The 20392-nt window shown below is 45.9% G+C and overlaps 1 pseudogene across 1 annotated transcript in view; it reads left to right on the top strand.

The window, feature by feature from the left end:
• The window catches only part of LOC144098246 (SEC14-like protein 2), a 144921-nt pseudogene that overhangs the window by 16230 nt on the left and 108299 nt on the right, over positions 1 to 20392 (top strand). The gene's annotated exons all lie outside the window — the stretch shown is intronic.

Here is a 20392-nt window from a genome sequence, read left to right as displayed (position 1 = left end):
GAAATGGCCACTATAAGTCATAGCGCACTAAAAAGTTCGTGGTGTTGCTTTTTCGTCGAACTGTTCATCAGACTATATGTTCGTGAGAGAGAAATATGAATTACTCACGTACGCTATACCTCCGTGAATGTGCTTCGGCTGCTTTTTTTTTTTCAGGGGGGGGGGGGGGGGTGGCTCAAGGCCAACAAATGCGCACAAGAGGGAAGTGGCTAAATATATAAAAATGCGCCAGATAATGGTTTCACCCGTAGCAGCACTTGTCGCGTGGCACATCGAAACCTGTACGGCGTTCATATTTCGTTCCTCAGTTAATATGCTTCGACTCGATCGATGACTGGCAAAGAAATTGGCGCAGTAAATCGTATGCATAGATGTTGGTCGAAGCGATGATGAAGCACGTAGTGCAGTCAAAGTTCAGTTTTCAAGTCGCAATTCTCGATAACAAGAGAATGCTTCTGAAAGCAGACGTCACTCTTTGGCACAGTTCGGGGCATGGCTAGTATTCTATGCTAAGTGCTGCTTTAGGACGGTCGGGCTGAGTCTTAAGAAGCAGACATAATTAAATATCCTGTAACAATGCTATTACGGGGCGCAAAGCGGTAGAAATACGGTGTGGTCACGTTTGTTGCTGCTGATGCCGTGCCAGGGATGATGGGGCGATGTGGCCGAGGAGCTGAAGATGACGGCTGCCGGGATGATGATGATGATGATGATGATGATGATGATGATGATGATGATGATGTTCCCAGGCTGAATGGCACGTACTCACCGTTCAAGCCTGTTCCTTTGTTCTTCTTCTTTACCTCAGTATATATAGCACACACCCACGCTGGGGGGATTGGGCAATGTACAGTGGAGAATGTCAATGAAGTATTTGCGCGGGGAAAAAAAGACGGAGGCGGCGAAGTAGAAGGCTGAATCAAGATAAAAATCTTCGACTTCATCGCGCGAGTAGAGGCCGTGGCGCTACAGTATAATCAAAGCTACGTCTGTAAAACTTTGCAGAAATAATGTGCTCAGTGTGGTTACAATAAAAACTATTTTTATTGTAACCCGCACTACTACTTTTAAGAAATCATTTTTTGTCCACACAGCTCGCGAATGGAATGACCTTCCCTGCGACTTAGCACTAATCCCTGATCCAGCCCATTTCAAGACTGACATCGAGGAAGCCATGTCATCGTCTTGATTCCCATGTAACATTCAGTGATAACCGCTGTTCTTGCGCCCACTCCTCATGTAATGTCCCGTCAGGGACCCTTGCGGCCCAAATAAATAAATGAATAAAAACCTAAAATTTGCCAGATAAAATGTTTACAATATATTTCTGTTTCTAATATTAGGCATTAGTAACTTTTTCTCTTAGATGGCTCGTAACCAGTGCTGTAACTATTGACGCGGGAAGGCACATTCACTTTACCGAAGTGAAACAAGAAATATACGCTTCAGGAAGGAAACAATTTGTTTACTTTTATTCCGTTTTCACTGAATAACTTCGCTCCCTTTCTGTTCATTTGTGAGTGTATTGTGGTGTAGAAGCCGGCTGCAGAGCGTGCAACAGTGAAAACGAAACAGACGTGCAGCATTTGCATATGCCGTGCCCGGTTAGAAGACCGCGCTGTTTTCCTTATTGCCTCGCTGTGCACATGGGCCCACTTGGGCGTTTACGCATTTAACGCTAATCTTGCCGACCAGAATTGTTCCACAATTATCCGGCCTCCCGTTATAATTCGCCCACTCGGCAGCCGGAAAAGAGCGAGCCGCATAACACTGGGAGCGCAATTTGGGAAGGCGCATTTACATCACCTCGGTGAGTATATAGGACCCTCCTTTTCTCTGGACCGGACTGAAAAGAGCGCGGCACGAGGAAGCGTCCGCTCCATTGTTTCACCCGCACTGCGCCATTGTCACACGAGGGGTGTCGTTGAGCGACACAAGGTTTCCCAGTTGTTGAGGGGAATAAAGTGCACACCGAGCCGCAAACACAGGCCGCGTCGCCTGTCTTAAGGCGGCGATATGACGCACCGCGATGTGCCAGCGTACGACTGCGGCCGCTCACGGAGGGAGCACTGCAAGCGCGGATCCTGTTTGGCTGAAGCCATTGCCGCCGGATCAAGAAGCGATGCACTCGCTTTCTTCTGCACGGGGGAACCGATGGAGCGGTGGCCACCTTTCCACAACTAAGCACTTGCATGTCGCTCGTCGAGGCCCGACTCGATTCCGCACTGTAGTTCGTCATGAGTCGATGGCCGATGTAGTTCCTTTGATGAGCGTGCGGTGAGCACGCTACGGGAGTACTGGAAATTTAAGGGAAGGCAGTCAATATTCTGCTCTCATAAACTGCCTAATTTCATTTGCTGCCTTCATTGACGTAACGTCGGCTGGACACTTGCGGTCCCCTGATATGAAACGCAGTGCAAAAAAAAAAAAAGAAACGACGACGAGAGAAAATGGAACCGGTCGGAACTGCGTGCGGAAGTTAACTAGACCAAAGCAAGTTATCTTGTACAGTCGCGAGTAAAAAACATTAGCACAAGTGACTGGTGACGAAAGCTGTGATATCTCTACTCGCGGCGATGGGGTCTCGCAGACCACGCCTGTCGAGCCGCTCCCATGTAGCACAGGGGGGGACGGCATTGCGTAATCAGGGTGCAGACGAGCCTTATGTCAAAATACTGGAAGATATATATATATGAAAACAACCATGCCGCCGGTGGGATCCGAACCCACGACCTCCGAATATCGCGTCCGATGCTCTTACGTCCGGTGCTCCACCGGACGCAATATTCGGAGGTCGTGGGTTCGGATCCCACCGGCGGCATGGTTGTTTTTTCTGCTGCTTTATAAGTAATTTTCTTTAAGCGATTTATTTATCTAAGTACTATATTATCCCACTGATAAGCACAACACATAAAAAAACATTCGCCTATGCACCTTGGTTTCGGTGACTGTTAGCTCCCTTCATAACTTTGTCAAACGGGCCCCTCATTTCATTTAACTTATCTATATATTTAACTTATAATATATATATATATATATATATATATATATATATATATATATATATATATATTAGCGCCGGCCGCGCCGCCGAAAGAGCAAGTGGGGAACTCTCTGGTTGCCCCACCGCGGTGGCTGAGTGGTTAGGGCGCTCGACTACTGATCCGGAGTTCCCGGGTTCGAACCCGACCGCGGCGGCTGCGTTTTTATGGAGGAAAAACTCTAAGGCGCCCGTGTGCTGTGCGATGTCAGTGCACGTTAAAGATCCCCAGGTGGTCTTAATTATTCCGGAGCCCTCCACTACGGCACCTCTTCTTCCTTTCTTCTTTCACTCCCTCCTTTACCCTTCCCTTACGGCGCGGTTCAGGTGTCCAACGATATATGAGACAGATACTGTGCCAATTCCTTCCCCCCCCAAAAAAAAAACAAAACCAAAACCAACTCTCTGGAAGCCTATGGTGTGCACGCGCGCTCCCGATCGCATTCCAGCGCATGGCTCAGGTCCTCCTCTCTCGCGACCTTGACATAGCGGCTGGGCGATGCTAGAAGCCGCGAGCAGCGTCCCGAAGATGGGCGGAGAGGGGAACAACAGTGTCAGTGCCGCGGCGCCTACTCCCTCTCCCAGTGCCCTCGCTCATCTCTCGAACATTGTTTTCATTCGGTTTTTGCGTTGGGCTTCGAACGAGCGAAGTGGCAAGCCCCGGCTTCGATAAGCCGTGAGATGAGAGCTTGGAGCTCATGTGTTTGTAGTGTCAAGCGTGCTGCTTCAGTTTTATTCTCCGTGTGTGTGCCGGTCCTGCGTTTAAACGTTTGATAAAGTTGAACTTCCCTGTACCTGCCTCGTCTTCCGTGTGCCCATCGTCTGCACTTCGTGCTACCTGTCACCCGCCAAATCACCTGCACCCCGGAGAAGAGAGGTGTAGGATAAGAACCTTTGAAAACCTTATTCGCGGGTTTATGACATCCTAGTCGGAATCAAGAGGAAGAGATGGGCTGGGGCAGGGCATGTACTGCGAAGGCAAGATAACCGCTGGTCCTTAAGGGTAACGGAGTGGATTCCAAGAGAAGGTAAGCGTAGCAGGGGGCGGCAGAAGGTAAGGTGGGCAGATGAGATTAAGAAGCTTGCAATCACAGGGTGGGCGCAGCTGGTAGAGGACAGGGTTAATTGAAGAGACATGGGAGAGGCGTTTGCCCTGCAGAGGTTGTAGTCTGGCTGATGATGATGATGATGATGTGGATGGCAGGAAGAAAGGTTTATCTGATGTGCCACCGCCCGAGCGTCGAAGTGACAGCCTTACGTGACTGTGCACACGGCATTTCCTTTTAGCTCGGTCATCATGAGCAACGATGGCTTCTGTTACTGTTTCTTCACGCCCGTGATGGCTTTTCAGTAGGAACTCCTGCCTTGTCAGTAGGAACTGTTTTTATCCAGTATTACACAAGCTCGAAAAAGAAATAGAGTTTATAATTTCAATGCAACTAATTTAAGCGCCACTTTTCTGGGATGGTGTAGTAGCAAAATTAACAGGACTGTCTCGTCAATTGAGGAAAATCAGTAAGGACAATATCAGAAAAGTTGACACTTGAGCTAGTCGGTGTTACTTCATCTTATGAAACAGCGCAAAGGGCGGGAAAAGAAAGAGACGCAAGTTCCTCCTGTATCTCGCTAGCAGTAATATGGGGGCTGCGAAAGGCGGCGGCTATGGCCAACCCATCTTCCTCCTCAGTGAGGGCTTTCGGACGTATACGTTCCGCGTCGCCAGTCCTCTCTTCTTCTAGGCAGACCCTGCAGGGGCTTAATGCACATGTTGGTGAGTTGCAATACCACGGGTTCCTCAGCATCCGCAGGGACATTACCGCAGGGGGATGATGGTGAACAGAGCATCACCACGGATCCGAGCACCCGCTCTTCGCCGTGCGTGGCATCGCCGTGTTCAGGCAAATGGGGATCCTGGTGGTAGAGCCGGTGACGGGTGTTTGGACCTTTAAGGCCCCTCGGCGGAGGCAACGCGCCACTTTAGCCCCACCTTCCCGTAGACGGCACCTCCGGCCTGACACGACCGGGGGAAATCGGCAGTCACCTTTTCCTACCCTACACTCGATCTTTCAATTTCCTACCCCTTTCTCACAACTCTCCTGTCTCCTATTCCCTTATCGCTTTTTTCACCTTTCATAGGCGGCTAGGGTTAACCTTTTGTGGTTAACTACCCTTAGTTGCGTCATATTTTGTTACAGTGGGGGTGTACAGCTGGCGAGGGCAGGGCTTATTTTCAAGTTCCTGTCCCGTCCCATTGCTGAGCTCCATGGTGAGTGGGTGGCACCACGGCCGAAAAACACTTTTTGAAGCGGAAAGCTTCACTACGGTAAGTAAATCACTCGTCGCGTAGGCCAGAGAATGACCTTGAACGACCTTCATAATAATAATAATAATTGGTTTTGGGGAAAAGAAAATGACGCAGTATCTGTCTCATATATCGTTGGACACCTGAACCGCGCCGTCAAGGAAGGGATAAAGGAGAGAGTGAAAGAAGAAAGGAAGAAGAGGTGCCGTAGTGGAGGGCTCCGGAATAATTTCGACCACCTGGGGATCTTTAACGTGCACTGACATCGCACAGCACACGGGCGCCTTAGCGTTTTTCCTCCATAAAAACGCAGCCGCCGCGGTCGGGTTCGAACCCGGGAACTCCGGATCAGTCCAACCACGTTTATCCCTTCCTTACGGCGCGGTTCGGATGTCCACCGATATATGTGAGACAGTTACTGCGCCTTTTTATTTCCTCAGCAACAATTTTTCAAAATCTCAGTTTTCTTGGAAAGTGAAGGAAGGGCGCATAACTGGCCCTCCGGGACAGTGGACACCTCAGTCGCGCTTTAACCCAGGCGACCGCAGTGGCAGATGTGCGCTGCATGCTTTGCAGCAGAAACACAACGTTGCAGCAGAAACGCGGCACTGAAGTTATACATCTTCGGCGTTCATTGTGTTCATTGCCGTACGCGTTGACAGCGTTTTAGACTCCGATGATTTTCAGGAAAAGAAGGCACATAACTGGCTCCCTGGCACAGTGGAGGCCTCAATCGCGCTTTGACGTGCGTGGCGGTGGTGAGAGATATGTGGGCTGCATGCATTAGCGCTGACAACGTTGTGGCAGACACACGGCACTCCTGCAATAGGCCGCAGCGTTCATTGGTAACCCGCCGCGGTGGCTCAGTGCTTAGGGCACTCGGCTACTGATCCGGGGTACCCGGGTTCGAACACGACCGCGGCAGCTGCGTTTTTATGGAGGCAAAACGCTAAGTCGCCCGTGTGCTGTGCGATGTCAGTGCACGTTAAAGAACTCCAGGTGGTCGAAATTATTCCGGAGCCCTCCACTACGACACCTCTTTCTTCTTTCACTCGCTCCTTTATCCCTTCCCTTACGGCGTGGTTCAGGTGCCCAACGATATACGAGACAGATACTGCGCCATTTCCTTTCCCCAAAAGCCAATTATTGTTATTATTAGTTCATTGGGTCGGGTGACCAACCTCTCGCGATCAACCATTAAACTGCCACCTGCCAGTGGCAGGGTGGGCGCGCTGCCTATCTAGTGTGCGGAACGCACTTAACGTTTCAGACGCCAAGCCGCGTCTAGTTGCCCGGCACACCACAGCTTTCGCCCTTTTAACCATGTTCAGCAGTAGTTAAACCGCAGCTATATTTTTTATAGCGGACCGATGTGACCATAAAATTTTTCAATAAAAATAAACCAACTTGCCCAAAGTACCATATCGTGCACGGTGAATAAAAATGGCTGTGGTTTAGCTCTGGGGAGTGACGCGATAGCTGCAGCTGGCCCGGTAGAACTAGTTCATCACCATCAACAGTCTTTCCAACCAAACCACGCCGTTAGAAGCTGCACTTAGCGGACTGGTGACTATTTTGAGAAGAGGCCTGTTTGGAGAAAATATTTTCGGATTATCTTAGCATTGACGAACTAAATAAAATTTTTCATGCATCATTGCGGCTGCATGTCTAGCTATTCCGCAGTCATCAGGAGCAGTGCGCCAAAACCACAAGGTTTGGCATAACCAAGATTGCAGAGAAGCAAAAAAGAAACAGAATAAAGCCTGGAGGAATTTTTGACAGGTATCCAATGGCCGAGAACCTTATAAGCTTTAAAAAGGCGCGCAAAAGCACGACATATCCGTCGCAATGCTGAAAAAACTTCATGAAGAAACTGTGTGTCGTCCATAAATAGTTGAGTTACATCAAGACAAATGTGGAAACAAGTCTTCAAACTTAATTGCAACTTTTCTCTTTTTACAATTCCTTTCATAAAATCTCCGGATACACAAACAAGCATTAGCGAACAGGCCGACAAATCAGGGGAACACTTCATCACAGTTTCGAGCTGCTCGCCCTACACACAATCATTTTAAAGTACAAAAACAAAACTGAAAAAAACGACTGCCGACAATTGGCAGAGGAAATGAACATTACGATAAATTAATTGCACTACATGAAATCCGAAGAGTATACTGTCGGCCGGCAAACAGACAGCTCCAGGCCCAGATGAAATTCATTATTAAATGCTTGCTCACCTCTCTGAAGATGCTGTAGAAGATCTTCTGAAATTGTTAAATAAAATATGGCAGTCTGGAAAAATGCCAGATGCGTGTAAAAAGGCCGTGATTGTGCCATTCCTGAAATATGAAAAATCGCCAACCGCGGCTGGTAGCTAAGGGACAATAGCACTTAGGAGTTGTCTGGCCAAAAGTTTTCAAAACTGTGCTTAATATTACGTTAATGTTCAGCCTTGAGTCTTGCAAACTTCTTGACATCCGCCAGTGTGGATTTAAAAAAGCATGCTGTACAAATGACCATCTCGTCCGTCTTGAAAACACAGTCCGTGAAGCGTTCATACACAAACATCACTGTCTGGCAGTATTTTTTTACTTGGGAAGTGCTTATGATACCACCTGGAGGTTTTGTGTTCTTCGTTACCTAGCGGGTCTGGGCAACCGTGGCACGATGCTGAACTGTTTAAAAGACTTTCTTTCTGACCGTTCATTTCGTGTACGCCTAGGTTGCACGCTTTCGAAAAAAAAATCATCGAAAAAAAGGGGATACCGCAGAGATGTATTCTAAGTATCACACTCTTTATTGTGAAAATGAATGCCATAAAGAAAATAATTCCAAAGTCCATCATGTATTCCGTATATGTTGGTGACCTTCAAATTTCATGCACATCTTCCAGTTTATCAACATGCGAAAGACAGATACAGCTTACACTGAACAAACTATCGGCTTCGGCAGACAAAAATGGATTTACGTTCTCTCAACAAAACACAGCTCCTGTCCTTTTCTCACTGAAAAGAGGTTTGCATGTTGATCCCACCCTGCACTTACCTATTGTGAAATTGTTCTACAAGTAAAGCAAGAACATAAATTTCTAGGCGTAACTTTGTGACAGAAAGCTCGCATTCTTACCCCACATAAACACCCTCAAAAAGAAAGCTTCTCGATCTCTAAATATACTGAAGATACTATCACGGAAACACTGGGGGTCTGATCGGCTATGCCTTTACAGATCTACTGCTCCGTAGTACGGTCCACATTGGACTATCTATGCGTTGTGTATGCACCTTTTACAGATCTACCGCGCCGTAGTACGGTCCACATTGGACTATCGATGCATTGTGTATGGGTCTACAAGACCATCGTACCTCAAAAGTGGATCCTGTACAAAATCTGGATCTGAATTCCTCTATTTCCCCTCTTAACGCTAACTCGTTAATAGACTTTCGCTCCGCTAGCTTCTTCTTTTCCCTCTTCAAGTCTAAGCTTATGCGAGACCTCACCATTCTGTGGTCGCTACAGCGCACCTTTCCGAGAACCTCCTCATCCTGATTGATGCCAGGTTCAGAGCATAGTATGAAGTCTTTCTTTTTCAGTCTCACCATTGGGGCTCTTCCTGGTTCACTTCCTGTTCTTTTGCTTGCGGAAGAGGGTATCTATGATTCGTAAATTATTTCCATCTGCGAACTCCGCTAATAACTCTCCCCTGCTATTTCTAGAACCTATCCCATAGTCGCATACCGCGTGGTCGCCAGCCTGCTTCTTGCCCACCTTCGAATTAAGTCACCCATCAGTACAGTGCACTGCGATTTTACTTTCTTCATTGCTGATTCCACGTCTTCATACCAACTTTCAACGGTCTAGTCATCATGGCTGGATGTAGGCGCGTAGGCCTGCACCACCTTCAGCTTGTACCTCCTATTGAGCCTAATTACGATAGTGGCCATCCTCTCGTTAATACTATAGAGCTCCTCTACGATGCCAGCTATATCCCACTCCTAGTTCTCGTCTATCATCCCGCAGGGGGGCGTCTGCAGCGTGCAGACGTTGGTGAGGGGCGACACCACGGGTTCCCGAGCATCCGCAGATACAGGGGGTGATCGTAAGCAGTGCGTCACCACGGACCCGCGCTTCGCCGTGTTCGGGGAAAAGGAGATCCTGGTGGTTGAGCCGATGGGGAGCGTTTGACCTATGAGGCCCCTCGGCGGAAGCAACACACCACTTTGGCCCCAGCTTCTCGTAGACGGCAGCTCCGGCCTCACCCGACCGGCGGAAATCGGCAGTCGCCTTTCCCTGTCCTCCCCTCCATCTTTCACTTTCTTATCTTTTTCCTCACAACTCTCCTATCTCCTACTCACTTCCTCGTTTTTCCTGGCGGCTAGGGTTGACCCTGCGTGTCGAACTACCCTGGGCTTCGTCATATTTGGTTATAGTTGAGGTGTACAGCTGGCGTGAGCAGGACTTGCCTGCAAGTTCCTGTCCCGTCCTCTTGTTGAGCTCCGAGGTGGGTGGGTGGCACAATGATTGAAAAACAATTTTTTTATGGCTCCCCTCCATTCCAAAAACTTGATCGCTCTCTAAAAAGAAGGCGAAACGATGAAGACCTTCTTAAAAAAAGTCTCATTCCCAAAATTTTATGTTATTCATAGCAAAGCTGAAGAAAAACAAGCAAGACCAATTTACCCGTTCCTGGTAGCAAGGTGCCTGACAGATACCTTGGACCCTGCGTACGAGGTATCAGAAATGGCCAGCGGAGACTTACTCCTCCAACTACGTGACACCGTCCAGAACTCGAAACTTCCAAGGATTGTATCGATAGGGGAGATTCCTGTCTCCATCACGTCACACCAATCTTTGAAGACAGTTCGAGGCTCCACATCTAAAATCGATTTCGTTCACCTCTCTGAAAAAGAAATGCTTGAAGGCCTTGGCGACCAACATGTCATAAATGTTCAGCGGATAAAGATCCGGAAGAATAACAAGTAAATAGACACGAAACACCTGATCCTCACTTTCGACACAAACACACTACCTGAAGGCATTTAAGTCGGCTACGTGAAAATAAATGTAAGGCCATATATGCCCAACCCACACAGATGTTTCAATTGCCAGAGGTTTGACCACGACTCACAAAGTTGTCGCGGCCGCAAAACATGCGCGAAATGCTCTTCGAAGCACCACCAATCAGATGAATGTGTTGCTGCCTCGCGGTGCGCAAATTGTGAAGGAGGCCATACTGCATACTCCAGGGCTTCTCCATCCTGGAAGAAAGAAAAATAACTACCCTGAAAACTAATGACAGCATTTCTTTCAAGGAAGCAAGAAGGCGATACGCTGAAACAAACAGATTCTCCTTCTCTGCAAAAACAAACTTCGCCGATGTAGTGCGTGGGCGCGGCACACCACACCAGGCTTCGGTACCTGCCCAGGCCACACGCAGTGAGCCTGTGGCGGGGCCATCCGCGCCCCCGGGTGGAGTAGCTAATACTGCACCGCCAACTCCAAAAGAGGCCACGCAGACCTCCGAGTCAGCGGGCCTCAAGACCTCATCCCACAGGTCGAGGTCTAACTCAAAAGTCAGCGTGCATTCTGCACGGTTGTCCAGCGCCTCCGCAGAGGCGATGGAGACGACCCAGGGCAGCCCGGTGCCGTCTACGTCGGGTGGACGGCGGAGCACCTTGGATCGATCAAAAAATTTGAGGCCCCGAGTCTCGAAATACAAGTTAATCTAGTTTTATCTTCAGAGACACAAAACATCAAGATGGCTTTCATAATACACTGGAACAGCAGAGGACTCGTAGAGGACTGCGACGACATAAATTACATTTTAAACACAATTTCTCCTGTTGCTTTATGTGTGCAAGAAACCAGTTTTGGTCCTTAGCACACAGAGGTGCTAAAGAAATGTACTGTATTCCGCTGTGACCAAGAGGGGGCGAGCAGACTCTCGGGAGGCGTAGGCATCATCGTGCAACGTGTAGTAGCAGCTCGCGAGCTCAAACTGAAAACTAAACTCGAGGATGTAGTAGCCACTGCGGCTGCTTACAAAACCATTACACTTTGTTCCATATATCTTCAACCACACCTCGAAGTAACGCAGCATGATTTGGAGAACCTTTTAGTACAGCTACCGGAGCATACTTGGTAGTTGGAGATTTTAATGCGCACTCTTGTTTTTGGGGCAGTGAGACAACCGATATCAGAGGTCAGGTCATAGATGATTTTCTACTATCCAACAATACTTGTGTATTGAACACCGTTAAACCTACTTATTGTTCTCCTAGTTCAAGAAAAATGAGCGTTTTAGATTTCTCTTTTACCTCTCCATCAGCTTTTGGTGTTTTGAAATGGGATGTCATAGACAACGCATATGGAAGCGATCATCTCCCTGTTGAAATCTGCCTGTGATCCCCGTCATCAGTCACCCCGACAAAACCACGAAGTTGGAAGCTCAATTTAGCAGACTCGCAACTCTTTAGAACAGAAGCCACGTTACAAAATATTGTTTTAGAAAATATTAATATCAATGAAATAAATAAAAGTTCATATATTTCATTCTTGCTGCCACACACTTGGCTATCCCTCAATCTTCAGGAAGAGTACGACGCAACCATAAAGTGTGGTGGACAAAAGATTACAAAGGAGTAAAAAACAACAAAATAAAGCTTGGGGTATATTTCGGAGATACCCCACGAAGGAGAACCTTATAAAATTTAAAAAGACAAGAGCCGAATCTCGGTACATGCGTCGCAATGTCGAAAAAGCACCATGGCAGATTTTCGTGTCTTCCATAAGCAGCAAAATCTCATAAAAAATGTAGAAGGCAGTACAAATACTAGATGGTCGCTACTCTCTGTTCACGGTCCCTATTCTGACAGCCCCTGGTGTACAAACAAATATAAAAGACCAAGCAGATATATTAGGTGAACATTTTTCGTCGGTATCTAGTTCCTCTCACTATACAGTCATTTTTAAAATTTAACATAACAGCTGAAAAACAGACTGCCGACAAAAGGCAGTGCTCACGAAGCATATAATAGCCCAATTACATGAGAAGAAATTAACAGCGTGCTTTCTTCGGGTAAACAGAGTGCACCAGGGTCAGATGAAATTCATTACGAAATGCTTGCCCATCTGTGCGAACACGCTGTAGACTCTCTTCTGAAATTTTTAAATAAAATATGGGTATCAAGAGATATACCGGAGGCTTAGAAAAAAGCCATTATTGTGCCATTGTTGAAGCCGGGAAAGGTACCTGCCTCTCCTAGCAATTACAGGCCTATAGCGCTGACAAGTGTACTTGCCAAATCCTTTGAAATCGTTGTGGACATTACGTTATCTAATGTTTTTATCGGAATCCCGTGATATTCTTGGCATCCATCAATGCGAGTTTAAAAAAGCATGCTCTACAACTGGTCATCTTGTCCGCCTTGAGAGCACAGTCAGAGAAGAATTTATACACAAGCAGCACTGCCATGAGGTCTTTTTCGGTTCAGAGAAAATCTTTGACACCACATGGAGGTTTGACATACTGCAGGACCTTGGAAACCTCTGCATCCGCGGTAGATGTTGAAACGCTTGAGAGACTTTTTGTACAACCGCTCATTTCAAGTACACCTGGACGCCACTCTTCCTAAGAACTTCATTCAAGAGAACGGCGTGCCTCTGGTGTGCATTTTGAGCACCACGCTTTTTATAGGAAAAATGAATTCCCTAGCAAAAATAATTCTAAATTCCGTCATGTTTCCAGTTTATGTCGACGACCTCCAGATTGCTTGCACATCCTCTAGCGTTACATCGTGTGAAAGGCAAATACAGCTGACAGTAAATAAACTAACAACATGGGCAGATAAAAATGGTCTCAGGTTTTCTACGCAAAAGTCAGTAGCTGTTCTGTTCTCATTTAGAAGAGGGCTGCACACTGATCCCTCTCTGTATCTAAATGAAGTCACAATACCAGTTAAAGATGAGCACAAATTTCTAGGAAGAACGTTTGACAAAAAGCTCACATTCCTACCACACATAAACACCCTCCAAATGAAAGCTTCTCAATCTCTGAACATACTCAAATCCTTTCACATAAACACTGGGGTTCTGACAGGGCAAGCCTTCTAAAAATTTACTGCTTTGTGGTACGATCCTGCTTAGACTATGATAGTATAGTATATGGTGCAGCAAAGTCATCGTACTTGAAACGACTCGACCCAGAGCACAATTTAGGTTTAAGTCTTTCAGCCGGTGCATACAGGACCTCACCTATAAAGAGTCTTTATGTTGGAACCAACGAACCGTTACTTAGAAAAACCATGCTCACATGCTCATACATATTACAAATCCGTTCGATGCCCACACTTATGCTACCCCATAGTCACGAAGTGCCCATCCAGAATTGTTTAACAACAAACCGCTAGCTATTAGGCCAGTCTTGCGTTTTGAAGAAATGTGCCAAAACCTCGGCGTACAAGATGCATTACCTGTCCTGCTCGAAAACGAGATACACTGCCTCCGTGGTACAGTTTTCCTGCAATCTGTGACTTCACCCCCCACGGGACGAAGTCACAGACCGATTTCCCCACGACCGGGGGAAATCGTCAATCGCCTTTTCGTGTCCTCCCCTCCATCTTTCACTTTCCTATCTTCTTTCTTACAACTCTCCTATCTTGGGTACAACGTATTAAAATTGGCCAGCGGCGACTTGCTGCTCGAACTACGTGATACCGTCCAGCATTCAAAGCTTGCCAACATTGTATTTTTGGGGGAGATTCCTGTCTCCATCACGTCACACCGATCTCTAAACGCAGTCCGAGGCGTCATATCTGAAATCGATTTCATCCACCTTTCTGAAGAAGTAATGCTTGAAGGCCTTGCCGACCAATATGTCATAAATGTTCAGCGGATAAAGATCCGGAAGGATAACAAAGAAACTGACACGAAACACCTGATCCTCACCTTCAATACTGGCACACTGCCTGAAAGCATTGAAGTCGGCTACTTGAAAATAAATGTAAAACCATATGTACCCAACCCACGCAGATGTTTCAATTGCCAGAGGTTCGGCCAGGGCTCACAGAGTTGCCGCTGCCGCAAAACTTGCGCAAAATGTGCTTCGAAGGATCACCATTCTGATCAATGTGCCGCAGCTCTGCGCTGCGCAAACTGTGAAGCAGACCATGCTGCATACTCCAGGGCGTGTCCATCCTCGAAAAAAGAAAAAGAGATAATCACCATGGAGACCAAGGAAAACATTTCGTTCTAAGAAGCCAGGAGGTGTTTTGCGCTTACCAACACATTCTCCTTCACAGCTAAACCCAACTTCGCTGAGGTGGTGCGCATGGGCGTAACACCACACAGCACTGCGCCACCTGCCGAGGCCACTCCCACCGAGCCCAGGCAGGGACAGCGAAGGCTGATCTGCCACCCCCAGAACATGGAGCGCCGGTCCATGGGTCGGCATGCCGTGCGACTTTCCCCCGTCAGGGGAGGTCTGAAACGCACACACCCGCGGCGAAGCCGCGGTCCTCCAGCACCTCTCGACGTGATGGACACAACTCCTCCCTCGCCCCCGCTGCAGTGGCGGCAAAGTTCTCTTAAGCGCAAAAAAGGGATAAAGTCCCTATAACAGGTCCGAAGACCCACAAACCTAGTTTCTAAAACTTATCTCCAACTAGTCTACCATCATGGCATTTCTAGTCCAATGGAACTGTCGCAGACTTTCAAACAACTACACTGACGTAACGGACATTTTAACTTTATTCTCTCCGGTAGCACTCTGTCTCCAGGAGACTAATCTAGGACCACAGAAAAAAAATATTCTTTAAAAGTACGAAGTCTTTCGCTGCGACCGAGCGAACTAAAGCAGGCTCTCTGGGGGTGCCGCTATTGTGGTCCAGGGGGGTGTTGCAACTCTGAGAATCGACCTTAAAACCTCATACGAAGCGGTTGCTGTCACTGTCCTCGATTTTGAAACAATAACGGCATGTTCCCTATACACTGAACCTCACCTAGCCATCACACTTCACGATTTAGAGAGTCTTTTAATACAACTGCCGGAGCCATACCTTTTAGTTGGGGATTTTAATGCTCACTCTTCGTTTCGGGAAGTGAGCAAACGGACGTCTGAGGCCGGATTTCGGAATATCTACCCACTGCAGCAATGTCTGCCTCCTGAACAGAGGCAAACACACTTACTGTTCTCCAAGCAGTAGGAAAATGAGCTGCCTAGATTTATCTTTTTGTTCACCAAGTGTTTTTTACCGATTTTAAATGGGATGTTCTTGACAAACTATATGGGAGCGATCATTTTCCTGTCATAATAAGCCTGTCATCCTCACCAGCTGTCATACTGACACGGCATTGGAAGTTACATTTAGCTGACTGGGAATGGTTTACAGAAAAGGCCAGTTTAGAGAATATTGTTTTAGATAATATCAGCATAAACGAAATAAACAAAATGTTTACTACATGCATTCTTACTGCCGCACACCAATCGATTCCAAAATCCTGAAGAGTGTTCCGCCAGAATCACAAATTGTGGTATACACGTGAATGCAAGGAAGCAAAAAAACAACAAAATAAAGCCTGGGGAGACTTTCGCGCATACCTAACACACGAGAACCTTATCATTTTCAAAAAGGCGAGGGCACAAGCCAGATGTATTCGGCGCAATGCCGAAAAATTATCCTAGAAAGCTTACGTGTTTTCTATTAACAGCTCAACAACATAAAAAAAAAATGTGGGAACAAGTTCGAAAGCTAAATGGCACCTACTCACCTTTCACAATTCCTCTTTTAACAACACCTGGTACCCAAAAAAGTGTAGGGGAACCAACAGACATATTGGGGGACCACTTCGTTGCGGTTTCAAATTCTTTGCACTATAGCCAGTCACTTTTAAAATACAGAAACATAGCGGAAAAACAAAGAATTCCAACAAGTGGAGGTGCAAATGAAAAACTCGGTATCATTATTACACTTCAAAAAATCAATACTGTACTGTCTGCTGGAAAGAAAACTGCTCCAGCACCCGACCAAATACACTATGAAGTGCTTGCCCATCCTTCCAAGCCTGCTGTAGAAGCACTTTTGATTTTTTTCAATATAATATTCATACAAAAAGAAATACCTAAGGAGTGAAAAAAGCCATTATAGTATCATTGCTGAAACCTAGAAAGCCACCAACGTTCCCCAGTAGCTGTAAGGCCAATAGCCCTTACTATCTGTCTCGCTAAATCTTTTGAAAGTGTTTTGAACATCAGGCTGATGTCTGTTCTTCAATCTCTTGAACTTCTCGAAATCCACCAATGTCGGTTTAAATAATCTTGTTCGACAACTGACCATATCGTCCGCCTCGAAAATACAATTAAAGAAGCATTCATACATAAACACTGTCTAGCAGTATTCTCTAATATGGAGAAGGCTTACGGTACCACCTGGAGGTTTGGGATTCTTCTCGACCTTGCAGACATAGGGAACCGTGGAAGGATGGCGAACTGTGTAAAAGATGGCCTAGGTTCCACGCTTTCCAAAAAAATTCCTTCAGGAGAATCGGGTACCGCAGGGGTGTGCATTTTAAGTACTACCCTGTTTGCTGTGAAAATGAATTCCATAGGTACGATAATTCCAAAGTCCATTATGTATTCTCTATATGTTGATGACCTTCAAATAACATGCAAATCCTCCAACCTATCAACATGTGAACGACAGATACAACTTACATTAAACAGACTTGTGGTTTGGGCATACAGATATGGGTTTAAGTTCTCCCCACAAAAAACTGTTGCTGTTCCGTTCTCGCTTAAAAGTTGATTTCAGATTGATCCCACCCTGCACTTGAATGAAATAATACCTCCAGTAAAACAAGAACACATTTTTGGGCGTAACATTTGACAAGAAACTCACATTCGTGCCACACAAAGACATCACCAAAAAGAAAGCCTCCCAATCCCTGAATATATTAAAAGTACTGTCAAGAAAACGCTGGGGATCTGATAGAAGATGTCTTCTAAAAATATATAGGTCTGCAGTACGTTTTACCCTAGACTTTGGATGCGTTGTGTATGGGTCCGCGAGGCCGTCATATCTAAAGCGACTTGACCCAGTGCATAACCTTGGTTTATATCTTGTGACTGGCGCATACAGAACACCCCCATAAATATCCGCTATGACGAAACCAATGAACCCTCCCTTACAGACAGAAGAACTATGCTGACATGCACATATGTCCTAAAAATCCGTTCACTCCCAAAACATCTCTGTTATCCCACAGTTACCAAGTGCCCCTCCGGTACACTGTTGAACAAACCCCACTCAGTCAGACCTTTGCTTCTCCGCTTCGAGGATATTGGCCAAAACTTGGTAATACTAGGATACTCTTCCTGATGTCGCCTCAAGGCACGACCCACTGCCCCCATGGTACAGCCTTTCCACTGTATGTGACATCACGTTAACAAACCTCCGGAAAAAGCAAACACCACACAAGCACATATTCCAGTAATACCGGGCACTGCAAGAAAAATACGCGGACTACACGGATTGTTACACTGATGGTTCAGCAACAGCAGAATATGTTGGCAGCGCAGTCGTACAAGGAAACTGGCAAACAATAGTTAGGCTGCCAAACTGTGCATCCATTTTTACAGCGGAATGTTATGCAGTCTCTTTAGCTGTAGGCAGAATAATGACGAACATTCAAAACAGCATAATCTACACAGATTCACTTAGCGTGTTCACGGCATTACACTCCATAAATGCAGTCGAGCCATTCATAGAAAACATATTACTCAACGTAAGAAAGTCACAACGCAGGGACATATAATAAAGGTCTGCTGTGTGCGGAGCCATGTTGGAATATATGGTAATGAAAGAGCCGACAAACGCGCTGCACAGGCTGGCAGTCGTGCAATCGAGAAAGTCAGCGTGCCCCATAGAGACTGCATGAAGTTAATACACAGCAATCTCAAGGCTAAATGGCAAGAAACCTGGGACAGAGAAGTAAATAACAAACTGCATTTGGTAATGCTGGTATTGGGCGAATGGAAAACCTGTAGTCACAAGGAACGTTCCGCGGAAGTAATTTTACGCCGTCTCCGTATTGTACATACACAACTTACCCACAATTTCTTACTCACAAAAGAAGACAAACCTATTTGCGAAAAATGCGGAGATGAAATTACAGTACACCACATCCTATTCTCATGCACAGAACTTGAGCCACTGAGGAAAAAGTATTTTACTCGATTCTACAAAGAACACATTCCCCTTCACCCAGCATTGATTTTAGGTCAAGATGCATTTATTGATATTGCAAATGTTTTTATGTTTTTAAGGGAAGCAGTTCTCCTTGAAAAACTTTAAGTTCCAACACTGCGCCTTTCTACATATGGTGGTACACCTCAACCACTTTCTCACTCCTGAGGAGAGGGCTGAGGTTTCTTTTTATGTTGATAGGTTGAGAGCCTAGAGATCCTTGCCGGGGAAAGGATGGTTGATGAGGTTACCCGACTTTGAGGTTACCTGACACGAACTAAAGTTTCAGGCCATCTACACCACTGATAGGTTTTCACGTTTGTAAAATTCAGCAGAAAACAGTTTTCCCACACCTTGAGCTTGGCGCATGATAGCCCTAGATGCTTATGCGCCATTAAACCCAATACAGCAAAACACAACACACACTTTACAGTTCCGCAAAAAAGAATCTCTACAACAACATAAAATACAAGAATTATTTGCCCTCGAAGAAAAATACACTAGTATTACAGAGTTTTATACTGATGGATCAAAAACAGATAGTTACGTAGGAAGCGCAGTGGCAGCAAGACTTTGATTTGAGCTAGTCGGTTGTAGCATGACATGGTTCACGCAGAAAGCGTACAGGCGCCGTAAGACGGAGACAACACACACACAAGACAGGAGTGGCGCCAGTCTTGTGTTGTGTGTGTGTGTTGTCTCCGTCTCTTAGCGCCTGTACACTTTTTGCGTAAATCGTGAAGCGCATGGGTGCGCGGGAATTCGAAGGAAATTGTACGACTACCACAGTGTTCATCCATCTTCACTGCGGAATGCTAAGCAGTATGTGTGGCCATAGAAAAATACTGAACGAGAACGTCAAAAACGCTATTTTTTACACAGACTCCTTAACTGTACTTACAGCACTCTATTCTAAGAATACAAGAACCCCTCTGCTTGGTTGCATCATGCACAACATAGTAACTGCCACAGCTCAAGGACAAAATATAAAACTGTGCTGGGTCCAGATTCATGTGGGAATAAAAGGCAATGAGAGAGCAGATTTTTGCGCAGCCCAAGTTCATGGCAAGCAGATAAAAAAGTAAATATACCCTTTAAGGATTGCACAAATTTAGTACAACAGAAGTTAAGGGAAAAATGGCAGACAGCTTGGAACAAGGAAGTAAACAACAAACTGCACCTGGTAAACCCAGCCCTGGGTTAATGGAAGTCATGCTTGCACCAAGAGCGTTTCATTGAAGTTATTTTATGTCGTCTCCGTATAGGCCACACGCACATCACACACAATTTTTTGTTGACAAAAGAAAACAAACCGGTTTGTGAAAAGCGTTGTGATGACCTAGCGATTAATCACATTTTATACTCATGCACAAAACTTGATAAACTTGGTAAAAATATTTTACTCAGTTTTATAAGGAACGCATCCCTTTACGCCCAGCTTGCTTTTGAGCGAAGATGCAATTGTTGACACAACTTGTGCTTTTAGCTTTTTAAGAGAAGCAGGCTTTCTCAGTAAGCTCTAAAGGTTTACCCACTGATTCACTTCATTTTTTGATACACCTAAGCCATCTTCTCATTCTTGAGAGGAATGCTGAGGTTTTGTTTTACTGGTTGGGAGGCTCAACATTCTTTCCAAGCCAAGGATGTCTGCTGAGACTACCCTACCTTCTTTAAAACTGTTGTATTAACCATTCATAAATTTTTTTCTTCCTTTAATCATTTGGTAATGCAAAACAATGTTTTACACCGCCTATACAATCGATAATTAATATGTCTAAACACGTCTGCAGAAAATAATTTCTCTTACCTTTT

Source organism: Amblyomma americanum, chromosome 7 (genome assembly GCF_052857255.1).
Source record: "Amblyomma americanum isolate KBUSLIRL-KWMA chromosome 7, ASM5285725v1, whole genome shotgun sequence".
Classification (NCBI taxonomy): Eukaryota; Metazoa; Arthropoda; class Arachnida; order Ixodida; family Ixodidae; genus Amblyomma; species Amblyomma americanum.
Note: the sequence above shows the minus strand (reverse complement) of the source record. Positions and strands in the feature narration are given on the sequence as shown.